This window comes from Bombina bombina, chromosome 1 (assembly GCF_027579735.1).
Source record: "Bombina bombina isolate aBomBom1 chromosome 1, aBomBom1.pri, whole genome shotgun sequence".
Taxonomy (NCBI): Eukaryota; Metazoa; Chordata; class Amphibia; order Anura; family Bombinatoridae; genus Bombina; species Bombina bombina.
The window spans coordinates 214,076,951-214,088,595 of NC_069499.1; the positions used below are offsets into that span (position 1 = coordinate 214,076,951).

The 11,645-nt window shown below is 42.1% G+C and overlaps 1 non-coding gene across 1 annotated transcript; it reads left to right on the forward strand.

Annotated features, from left to right (window-relative positions):
* The first annotated feature begins 9,123 nt into the window (after positions 1–9,123).
* Positions 9,124–9,237, forward strand: LOC128646347 (U5 spliceosomal RNA). Its single transcript, XR_008400291.1, has one exon. It is a non-coding gene; the product is annotated as a U5 spliceosomal RNA (small nuclear RNA).
* Positions 9,238–11,645: the final 2,408 nt, after the last annotated feature.

The following is an 11,645-nucleotide window of genomic DNA, read 5'->3' on the forward strand; positions in this document are numbered from 1 at the left end:
TGGGGTAAGCCCTTGTTTGCTAGCAAACCAACACGTAATATAAATACTGAAAGTGTACACTGGACTGTTTATACTTACACCACAATCTCTTTTTGCCATTGCAACATTTATATGGCGGCAACTTAAGAAGTTTCACTTACGGAGACGTCCGTTTTTATCTATCTTTTATCTGTTATTACCGTTTGTGCAATTAAATTGTGTCATATTTTAGATACGATATTGTCCTTGTCATACTTTTAAGTATAGTATTCATAGTCTTATTTCTTAGCACCTTTAGCTGTAGCGCTCCTGATTCACTCCCCCTTTATAGCTATGTACCCCTAATCTGCTGCCCCTAACACCGCCGACCCCTATATTATATTTATTAACCCCTAATCTGCCCCATCAACGTCGCCTCCACCTGCCTACATTTATTAACCCCTAATCTGCCGAGCCGACCTGAGCGCTACTATAATAAAGTTAATAACCCCTAATCCGCCTCACTAACCCTATAATAAATAGTATTAACCCCTAACCTGCCCTCCCTAACATCGCCGACACCTAACTTCAATTATTAACCCCTAATCTGCCGACTGGAGCTCACCGCTATTCTAATAAATGTATTAAACCCTAAAGCTGTCTAACCCTAACACTAACACCCCCCTAAGTTAAATATAATTTTTATCTAACGAAATAAATTAACTCTTATTAAATAAATTATTCCTATTTAAAGCTAAATACTTACCTGTAAAATAAACCCTAATATAGCTACAATATAAATTATAATTATATTATAGCTATTTTAGGATTTATATTTATTTTACAGGTAACTTTGTATTTATTTTAACCAGGTACAATAGCTATTAAATAGTTAAGAACTATTTAATAGCTAAAATAGTTAAAATAATTACAAATTTACCTGTAAAATAAATCCTAACCTAAGTTACAATTAAACCTAACACTACACTATCAATAAATTAATTAAATAAACTATTTACAATTATCTACAATTAAACCTAACACTACACTATCAATAAATAAAATAAATAACATATCTACAATTACCTACAATTAAACCTAACACTACACTATCAATAAATAAATTAAATACAATTCCTACAAATAACTACAATGAAATAAACTAACTAAAGTACAAAAAATAAAAAATAACTAAGTTACAAAAAATAAAAAAATATTTACAAACATAAGAAAAATATTACAACAATTTTAAACTAATTACACCTACTCTAAGCCCCCTAATAAAATAACAAAGCCCCCCAAAATAAAAAAAATGCCCTACCCTATTCTAAATTACTAAGTTCAAAGCTCTTTTACCTTACCAGCCCTGAACAGGGCCCTTTGCGGGGCATGCCCCAAGAAGTTCAGCTCTTTTGCCTGCAAAAAAAAACATACAATACCCCCCCCCAACATTACAACCCACCACCCACATACCCCTAATCTAACCCAAACCCCCCTTAAATAAACCTAACACTAAGCCCCTGAAGATCTTCCTACCTTATCTTCACCATACCAGGTTCACCGATCCATCCTGAAGAGCTCCTCCGATGTCCTGATCCAAGCCCAAGCGGGGGGCTGAAGAGGCCCATGATCCGGCTGAAGTCTTTATCCAAGCGGGAGCTGAAGAGGTCCATGATCCGGATGAAGTCTTCATCCAAGCGGGAGCTGAAGAGGTCCATGATCTGCATGAAGTCTTCTATCAACGGCATCTTCAATCTTCTTTCTTCGGGAGCCATCATCTTCCATCCGAGGCGGAACATCCTCTTCTCCCGACGCCTACTAGCCGAATGACGGTTCCTTTGGCTTCATCCAATCCGGGCGATGTGGTCCTCCATCCGGGCGAAGTCTTGATCGAAGCGGCAAAGAAAAGGTCCTCCATCCGGGCGATGTCTTCCTCCAAGCGGCATCTTCTTTCTTCCGGATCTTCAGACCGCTAACGCGGAACATCCACCTTCCCCGACGGGGAATGACGGTTCCTTTAAGGGACATCATCCAAGATGGCGTCCCTCGAATTCCGATTGGCTGATAGGATTCTATCAGCCAATCGGAATTAAGGTAGGAATATTCTGATTGGCTGATGGAATCAGCCAATCAGAATCAAGTTCAATCCGATTGGCTGATTCGATCAGCCAATCAGATTGAGCTCGCATTCTATTGGCTGTTCCGATCAGGAGAAGAGGATGTTCCGCGTCGGATGGAAGATGATGGCTCCCGAAGAAAGAAGATTGAAGATGCCGTTGATAGAAGACTTCATCCGGATCATGGACCTCTTCAGCTCCCGCTTGGATGAAGACTTCATCCGGATCATGGACCTCTTCAGCTCCCGCTTGGATGAAGATTTCATCCGGATCATGGACCTCTTCAGCTCCCACTTGGATAAAGACTTCAGCCAGATCATGGACCTCTTCAGCCCCCCGCTTGGGCTTGGATCAGGACATCGGAGGAGCTCTTCAGGACGGATCGGTGAACCTGGTATGGTGAAGATAAGGTAGGAAGATCTTCAGGGGCTTAGTGTTAGGTTTATTTAAGGGGGGTTTGGGTTAGATTAGGGGTATGTGGGTGGTGGGTTGTAATGTTGGGGGGGGGTATTGTATGTTTTTTTTTACAGGCAAAAGAGCTGAACTTCTTGGGGCATGCCCCGCAAAGGGCCCCGTTCAGGGCTGGTAAGGTAAAAGAGCTTTGAACTTTAGTAATTTAGAATAGGGTAGGGCATTTTTTTATTTTGGGGGGCTTTGTTATTTTATTAGGGGGCTTAGAGTAGGTGTAATTAGTTTAAAATTGTTGTAATATTTTTCTTATGTTTGTAAATATTTTTTTATTTTTTGTAACTTAGTTCTTTTTTATTTTTTGTACTTTAGTTTGTTTATTTAATTGTATTTATTTGTAGGTATTGTATTTAATTAATTTATTGATAGTGTAGTGTTAGGTTTAATTGTAGATAATTGTAGGTATTTTATTTAATTAATTTATTGATAGTGTAGTGTTAGGTTTAATTGTAACTTAGGTTAGGATTTATTTTACAGGTAATTTTGTAATTATTTAAACTATTTTAGCTATTAAATAGTTCTTAACTATTTAATAGCTATAGTACCTGGTTAAAATAAATACAAAGTTACCTGTAAAATAAATATTAATCCTAAAATAGCTATAATATAATTTTAATTTATATTGTAGCTATATTAGGATTTATTTTACAGGAAAGTATTTAGCTTTAAATAGGAATAATTTATTTAAGAAGAGTTAATTAATTTCATTAGATTTAAATTATATTTAACTTAGGGGGGTGTTAGTGTTAGGGTTAGACTTAGCTTTAGGGGTTAATACATTTATTAGAATAGCGGTGAGCTCCGGTCGGCAGATTAGGGGTTAATAATTGAAGTTAGGTGTCGGCGATGTTAGGGAGGGCAGATTAGGGGTTAATACTATTTATTATAGGGTTAGTGAGGCGGATTAGGGGTTAATAACTTTATTATAATAGCGGTGCGGTCCGCTCGGCAGATTAGGGGTTAATAAGTGTAGGCAGGTGGAGTTGACGTTGTGGGCGTCAGATTAGGGCTTAATAAATATAATATAGGGGTCGGCGGTGTTAGGGGCAGCAGATTAGGGGTACATAGGGATAATGTAAGTAGCGGCGGTTTACGGAGCGGCAGATTAGGTGTTAAAAATAATACAGGGGTCAGCGATAGCGGGGGCGGCAGAATAGGGGTTAATAAGTGTAAGGTTAGGGGTGTTTAGACTCGGGGTACATGTTAGAGTGTTAGGTGCAGACGTAGGAAGTGTTTCCCCATAGCAAACAATGGGGCTGCGTTAGGAGCTGAACGCGGCTTTTTTGCAGGTGTTAGGTTTTTTTCCAGCTCAAACAGCCCCATTGTTTCCTATGGGGGAATCGTGCACGAGCACGTTTTTGAGGCTGGCCGCGTCCGTAAGCAACTCTGGTATCGAGAGTTGAAGCTGCGTTAAATATGATTATATATAGGCATAGATATACACACATATATATAGGAATATCTATTTAGAAATACGTAGAACATATTTCTCTATGTTCAGCACATTGGAATGTGAAATATTTACAGTAAATACATGGTTAAAATCTTTGTTAAATATGAATATTACATAAATATGCTTTTTCATGTTTTCATCTACTTAATGGCAAAGGGCTCTAATGCACTTCTATAAATGTCTATATGTATATACAAATTTATTTATGTGTTAATATGTGTATAAATGTCTGTAAATACAAATATACTGTAAACATATAAATACATAGAAACACATTTATAGACATATATACATACATATACATCTTTATATATATATACATATATATATATATATATATATATATATATATATATATATATATATATATATATATATGTATCTCAATGTTAAAACACTTTCTAACACCTGAGATCTTTGAGTCCTTATAACTTTTGAGTGCAATTTTTTTAAAAATAATTTTTATTAGAGTGTGTTATTATGAGTGTAAGTGTATTTGTAATGTATTTTTGATATGTTTTGTACAGCTATTTTGTAACACGAAACAGTTAACCAGAGCTCTGAGGATACAGTAATCATTCTAGCGTAAATTGAGATTGCGCTGAAGCGATCACGTTTACTTTCAACTTGTAATAACTGTGGTAAGCCTGACGCGTGCAAACACCCTCGATAAACCCATTTTTCTTCTTAAATGGGGAGAGTCCACAGCTGCATTTATTACTTTTGGGAATTTAGAACCTGGCCACCAGGAGGAGGCAAAGACACCCCAGCCAAAGGCTTAAATTCCTCCTCCACTTACCTCATCCCCCAGTCATTCTTTGCCTTTCATCATAGGAAGTTGGCAGAGAAGTGTTGGAAGATTAAAGATATTCTCTTATGAAGGGTAGTACTCTTAGAAATGGGACTGGAGTTTTAAGTAATCCTGTCAGGCTCTCAGTGAGAGCATGGATGAATGTTAGAGTCCAGAGATGCAGGGAGAGTTTTTCTGCTTAGCAATCAGTGTTGACGAGTTTCGCTGCCTGCTTTCTTCACTCAAGTCCATGTCAGAAGCGAGGCTACTATCTGTCAAACTTGAAGGGCCGCGTTCCTGTTCCACGTCGTACATTCCGGAAAGATTGTTTCATTTTACTTTGATGTGTGAATGTAATGTAAACGAAGAAGTCAGGGTCTCAGTGGGACTCCTTTATCTTTATGGAATCAAAGGTTAATATCTCCTGAGGGGGGTTATTGAACAGGGGTGACTTTAATCATGTTTGTTATGTGATTCTGTCTGCTAATGTGTAGTGACGGCTGGTCTCATGGATATATCGGAACATAACGGCCTTCTTTTTTTTGTCAGGCTGCTCGGCTCTTGTGGCCTTGGCGTGTTTTTCTCTGGCATGCACGGGGTACCTTGTGACTAGTCGTGGTCACGTTCTGCACTCCATTTCCATATTCCTGACCGTGTGACGATGGAGAGAGTCTGCTTTGCTAGTTGTCTGGGTCACAGGAGGTGGTGAGTGCCCCAGCAATTGGGGATTTAAGATGCTGTTTTTAATTTTTTTCCCCTTCTATCCAAAAATTCTATCCAAGTTATGAAGGATTCAGATTTTTTTGGAGACGGATGTCTCTGATTCAGATTCTACTTCTTGCGAAGAGTTTTTGATGGGCCGGGTAATCCATGCCCATCCGTTATGTTCCGAATGCCACTTTAGAGTGCTCTCTTCTCCCGCAACAGGGAACTTAGAGTCCGCCGAACCATCCACCCCTGGGTATCCCACATCCCGTGAGGCTTGTGCCCTAGAACCTTCCTTAGCTACGCAAGCAGGTGTCTCTAATGCCGTTACCCCTTCTCCGGAAGGCTGCTTGTTTCCTCCAGAGGTTACGGCACGGTTCCACATGGCCATATCTATGGTGTTGACGCTTTTACAACTTCCTGGGAGGGAGGTGTTGATGAGATACTGTCCGTGTCCTGTTAACCAGGGCTTTTCAGGTGTGAGATCATCTGGGTCAGATCAGCCATCTGGGGAAGTGGTGTCCTCTGAAGCTTCAGGGGCCCAACCCTCAGGTCGGGGTCATCAGTAGCCCCAATGGAGGTAAGTCTTGCTTTTTGTTATAGACTGGCGTGCCTTCGTGTCCTTCTGCGGCATGTTTTGGCGGTGCTGGAGGATCCCAATCCTAATGGGTTGAGGAATCCTCGGTCTTCTGTTCCAGATGGCAAGCTGGATTAGACGTGGGGGGATGAAGTTAATTTCCTTGTCGTCTCCAATCTCTTTCTTTTTTGGGTATCGTATTCCAGTTCTTAGCTTCCGGAGAATGGGTTCTCTGACTGGCTGGTCCTGTTAGTGTGCCCATTATTCTTGGGCGTTCACCTGTGAGTGCTGCCCTCTTTTTCTTTGATCCGGTTAGGATGTATTTTATTTCTTTTTGAGAAGCTCATGTCTGTTATAATTTTTCCGTTGGGAAACATTTCTTCTCTGGAATTTGATACTAGCGATTTTGTGTTCACTTGGGCACTTCAGCGGTAGTCTCATGTTAAGGCGTTAGTACATTGTTATGTCTATAGTTCTTTTGTTGATTCCTTTTGAGGTTTCAATTTTTCTGTGGCCTGGGTCAGCTCTTAGTGCCCTATGTAGCAGGCTGGTCCTGGTCGGGCACTATTTTCTGTTCCTTGAGGTCTATATCATCCACGTGGTGCTGGTATAAATGGCTGTCTTGGTTGGGTGCTGAGTTGCTTACTCAGATTATTATTATTATTATCATTTATTTGTAAAGCGCCACCAAATTCCGTAGCGCTGGGTACAATGATAGGGGTATACAATGACAAAGATTTGTGATAAAATACAAAACATAACAAAACTAAACAAATCTAGTACAGGAGGAAGAGGGCCCTGCTCCGGAGAGCTCACAGTCTATAGGTTAAGGGTGCAGAAACATAAGGTTGGGGTAGCTTGTTACATCGGTTGTATTTGCAGCAGTGAGTCAGGCACTTCCTGTACATGTATTAGTTTGGTTTGGATGAGGGATGGAGGCGAGATGGTAAGCCTCTCTGAATAGGTGAGTTTTTAAGGAGCGTCTGAAGCTATATAAGGTTGGAGACAGTCTTATGGAGTGGAGTAGAGAGTTTCAGAGGACAGGAGCAGCACATGCGAAGTCTTGGAGGCGGGAGTGGGACGTAGAGATAACAGGAATCTAGAGACGTAGGTCAGAGGTTGATCAAAGAGGATGGGGTGGGGAATATTTCACAATGAGAGAGGAAATATAGTTGGGAGTTAGACTGTTGAGTGCTTTGTAAGTTAGGGTTAATACTTTAAATTGTTTTCTGGAGTGTATGGAGAGCCAGTGTAGAGACTGACAGAGCAGAGCAGCTGATGTAGATCAGCGACTTAGGTGGATGAGTCAAGCAGAAGCATTCATAATAGATTGGAGGGAGGAGAGGTGGTGTTTTGGAAGGCCATTTAGGAGCAGATTGCAATAATCAATGTGTGACAAAATGAGGGAATGAATAAGTATTTTTGTATTTTTTTGAGTAAGGAAGGGACAAATTCTGGAAATGTTGCGTAGGTGTGAACGGCAGGATTTGGTAAGCGCTTGTATATGTGGGTTGAATGTGAGTTCTGAGTCTAGTGTGACCCCAAGACAGCGGACCTGGGGTGAGGTGTTATAGAGTCTCCAACCGTCAGAGAAATGTCAGGTGTTGGATGTCTCGAAGAGGGGGGGATAAGAAGCAGCTCAGTTTTGGACAGCTTGAGTTGGAGATAGTGTGAAGACATCCATAAGGAAATTGCAGAGAGGCAGTCAGAAATCTGGTTGAGTAAAGAGGGAGAGATATCGGGAGAGTAAAGATAGATTTGGGTATCATCAGCATACAAGTGGTACTGGAATCCAAAGGAGGCTATAAGTTTTCCAAGGCAGGATGTATAGATAGAGAAAAGCAAGGGGCCCAAGACAGAGCCTTGCGGTACTCCAACTGAGAGAGGCATAGGATCACAAGATATGTTGTTAAAGGAAACTGAAAATGAGCGGTTTTACAGATATGTTGCAAACCAGGAGAGGGCTGTGTCTTGGATGCCAAATTAATGTAGTATTTTTAGGAGGAGAGGATGGTCAACTGTGTCAAAAGCTGCGGACAGATCAAGAAGAATTAGTAAGGAGTATTGGCCTTTTGCTTTAGCTGATAACAGGTCAATAGTTACTTTAACAAGAGCAGTTTCTGTTGAGTGTTTAGGGCGGAAACCAGATTGTAGTGGATCAAGTAAGGGGTTAGTTGTAAGAAATTGAGTTAGTCGATTATAGACTAGTATAATTTTGAAGCAAAGGGAAGCAAGGAGACCGGTCAATAGTTAGAAGGGGTCAAGCGAGGGCTTTTTTAGGAATGGTATGATTGACGCATGCTTGAATGTGTCAGGAAATGTGCCAGCAGTGAGATATTGGTTAAAGAGATGAGTTAGGGTAGGGGTTAGTGTAGTAGAGAGAGAGGGAATAAGTCATGAAGGAATAGGGTCAAGTGGGCAGGTTGTGAGGTGAGCCAAGGATAGGAGTGCAGAGACTTCTTCCTCTGTTACAGGAGGGAAGTAGCATAGATTTTTGTTAATAGAAGGGATGGGTAGGATTGCTGGGTTTAAGGGGTGTGAGGTGCAGATCTCTTTTCTAATTGTGTCAATTTTATTTTTGAAGTGATCAGCAATAATTTGAGCAGTGAGGTTGGTAGGGGGCGGGGGGCAGGCAGACGTAGAAGGGAGTTGAAGGTTGAGAAGAGCTTTCTGGGGTTGGATGCATAAGATGACACAAGGGAGGAGAAATAGACTTGTTTGGCCAGGCTGAGCACAGAGTTGTAGGACTTAAGGGTCAATTTATAATGCTGGAAATCAGCACAGGTGCGTGATTTCCTCCACTGCCGTTCAGCAGCCCATGAGCATCGCTGAATATATCTGGTCTGTTTAGTGTGCCATGGTTGCCGTTGTGTGATTGTTGTACGTAGAAGAGTGGAGGGTGCAGTTTTGTTAAGTGTTGATTTTAGTGCTGAATTATACTGTAGAGTCATGAGGTTTGGACAAGAGAGGGATGAAATGTCAGAGAGCAGAGGACTCAGTTGAGTGGAAAAGTCTGTGATATCCAAGTCATTTAATTTCAGATGAGGAGTTTGTTATACTCTGGTTTCTCTTCAGATTGAATAAAGCTTCCGCCTTTAATAAAGTTTTCTGTGGAGAGGATCATCCATGAGTTTTCAAAGATTTTTTGAGACTCTGCCCCTTGTAGGGCTAAAACATGGTAGAGGATGCCTGTCATTCCTAGACGTCAGGCTGGTTCTTGCTTCTTCCTTTGGGAGGGGCATCAAAGGGTTTGTACTCAGTCCTCATTGTTCTGTTCCTGATTGTTGGCCGGGTTCAAGAAGGGATCCTGCCAAAGATTACTATGGGGGTTCTGGAGGTCCTTTGGCCTCAGAGCTAGGGTTCTCCATTCCAAATGGGACTGGAGGTTGAAATTACTCCTTGGACATCGGGGGTATTAGGTTGGGGTGATTTTTATATCCTCTATGGTATTCTTATTGAATGTATTTTTTGAGGCCTTGATGACAGTAACTCTTCCTTAAAGGGTCGAGGTGTCTTAGGCCTCTTTTTTCCCCTTCTTGGGGCTGGTTGGGGGGTCATCTGTTCAGAAAGTTTGGGCATTTATGGCCCTTTTCTTCCTCCTACTGTTTCTCATCTGCTCCCATGTTTGGGGCTCTGGAGAATGCGTTTTTCTCTGATTTTTCCTGTCTCAGCTTTATCTGTCACTCGCCAGGAATTGTGAGGCTCATCTGTCATCTGTTTGGAGACTATTTTATCTTCTCAAACTGGATTATCTGGTTTTGAGCTCTGATTCTGGGGTGTTGTCCCTCGAGCCTTTAGGAGATATGATCTCTGTCTCTGGGATGCTTAGCGAATGTCCAGTGTCCAAGGACCTATGGATGTGGCTGTGGTTGCATCTCCTTGGGTACAGGTTCTTCTTATGAGGTATCCCTATGGTTCCTCAGGGGTTACTAACTTGTAGCCGGCTCCGGTTTCCAGATGTCTGGTTTTCTGGATATGTTCTTGTCTTGGATATCTGACCGAATCTCTTAGATTGGTCTTGGGTGGTTCAGTCCTTCCGGTTCTGATATTTCCACTTGCCCTTTCAGGGGGTTTTGTTTTTCTCTTAAGGGAAACTTGGAAATAGCCTGATAAGTAGTTTAGCTGCCTAGCCAGCGGGAGATTGCAGTGGCAATCTGTTGCAGCTATTTGCACCTTAAAAGTGTGCTCAATGGCTGCTTGTTTTTCTACTGAGCTGGCTGTTGCAGCCAGATGGTTCCTCTACAATCGGTACTGCCTTTACCGTCTGACTGCTGCCGCACACTCCATGCCTGTGGGCGGGTGAGCGGTTATATTTGTCTTTCTCCTCCCTTTAGGGAGATTGGGGCATACCACAGTATCCACCTAGTGCCCCGGAGGTCTTTCTCTGTTCAGTGAGGTCATGAAGGGTTGGATTCTGGTATCGTGCCATCACTGGATCTGTGTCTGGGTCCTGAAACCCGAGCTCATCCTATGTTCTGTCAAAGCTTAGTTGGTTAGCATGCCAGTCTTGTTAGCAAATGGTGGAGTTTGCTCTACCCATTGGTGCCGGTCAATTTAGTCCCCCTCCTTTTTCCTTACTGAGGATCTGGGTGATCTGGTGAATGGTTTCTGTCCCTGCCTTCGGACATTGCCAGTCACTTTGGTGCTGAGTCTATTGCCTTGTAGAGGGGTCATAGGTCTGTCTGCTTGGTTGAGCTTTGACAGCATATCTTACTTAGAGCTTGTGATCCCTCCTTAACTGCAAGGCTTTGTTGTGTTTCTTCCTCAGCAGGGGGCTTTCTCTGCTGGTTTTGGGTGCTCTCCTACTTCCTTGTTTTTCCTGGGAGGGAGTGAGTTTCTTCACTCTTTCATAATTTTTTCTCTGTTGGAGTCCAAGCAGTTCCTAGCTTGGTTGGCTAGTGTTAATGGCTGGAGTCTGCTAGACTTTTGTTACAGAGGGAAGCCTGTAGCTTCATCTGGAGCACGATAAGTTTAATGGTGCTATTTTTAGGCGGTTTCTGGGGGTGGTTTTTATCCCTCAGTCGCTCTTTATCCCTTGTCTCTCTAGGTCTCCAGGGTTAGGACGTTACACTGTCCCTTAGGTTTCCGTTCAGATAGGGGTAGCGTTTTTTTCCTCCCTTCTCTTTGTTCAGTCATTGGAGTTTGTTTTCTATGCCTTTTTGTCCAGTTGCAACCTTGATTTGTGCTTGGAGTTCGGCTAGGGTTCTTTTTACCCTAGCTTGTTGGTCTGTAGATCTCTGTTGAGTTCTTCTTCTTCCTCCTCTTTCCTTCAGGGGGTGTGTGGAGGTCCCCTTCCCTCAGGTCGGGGGTGAGTTTAAGTGTGGGCTTGGAGCCTGTGGGACTGGTCTCCTCGGAGGCTTTGTGCTCAGTGGAATCTACTGATTCTGAGTGGTCTCTAACTAGGGCCTTGCTGGTTTTAATTGATGGGCAGTTATCTGGTCCTTTTAGGTTTTATCCTTCTGTTTTCTGGTGAAGCAGTTTGTTTTTGTCAAATGTTTTAGTAATTTCAGGCTGTGGTGCCCTCCAAATGGGCCGCCTAGTCTTACTGCCCTTTTTTTGCATTCAGTGTCCTCTATA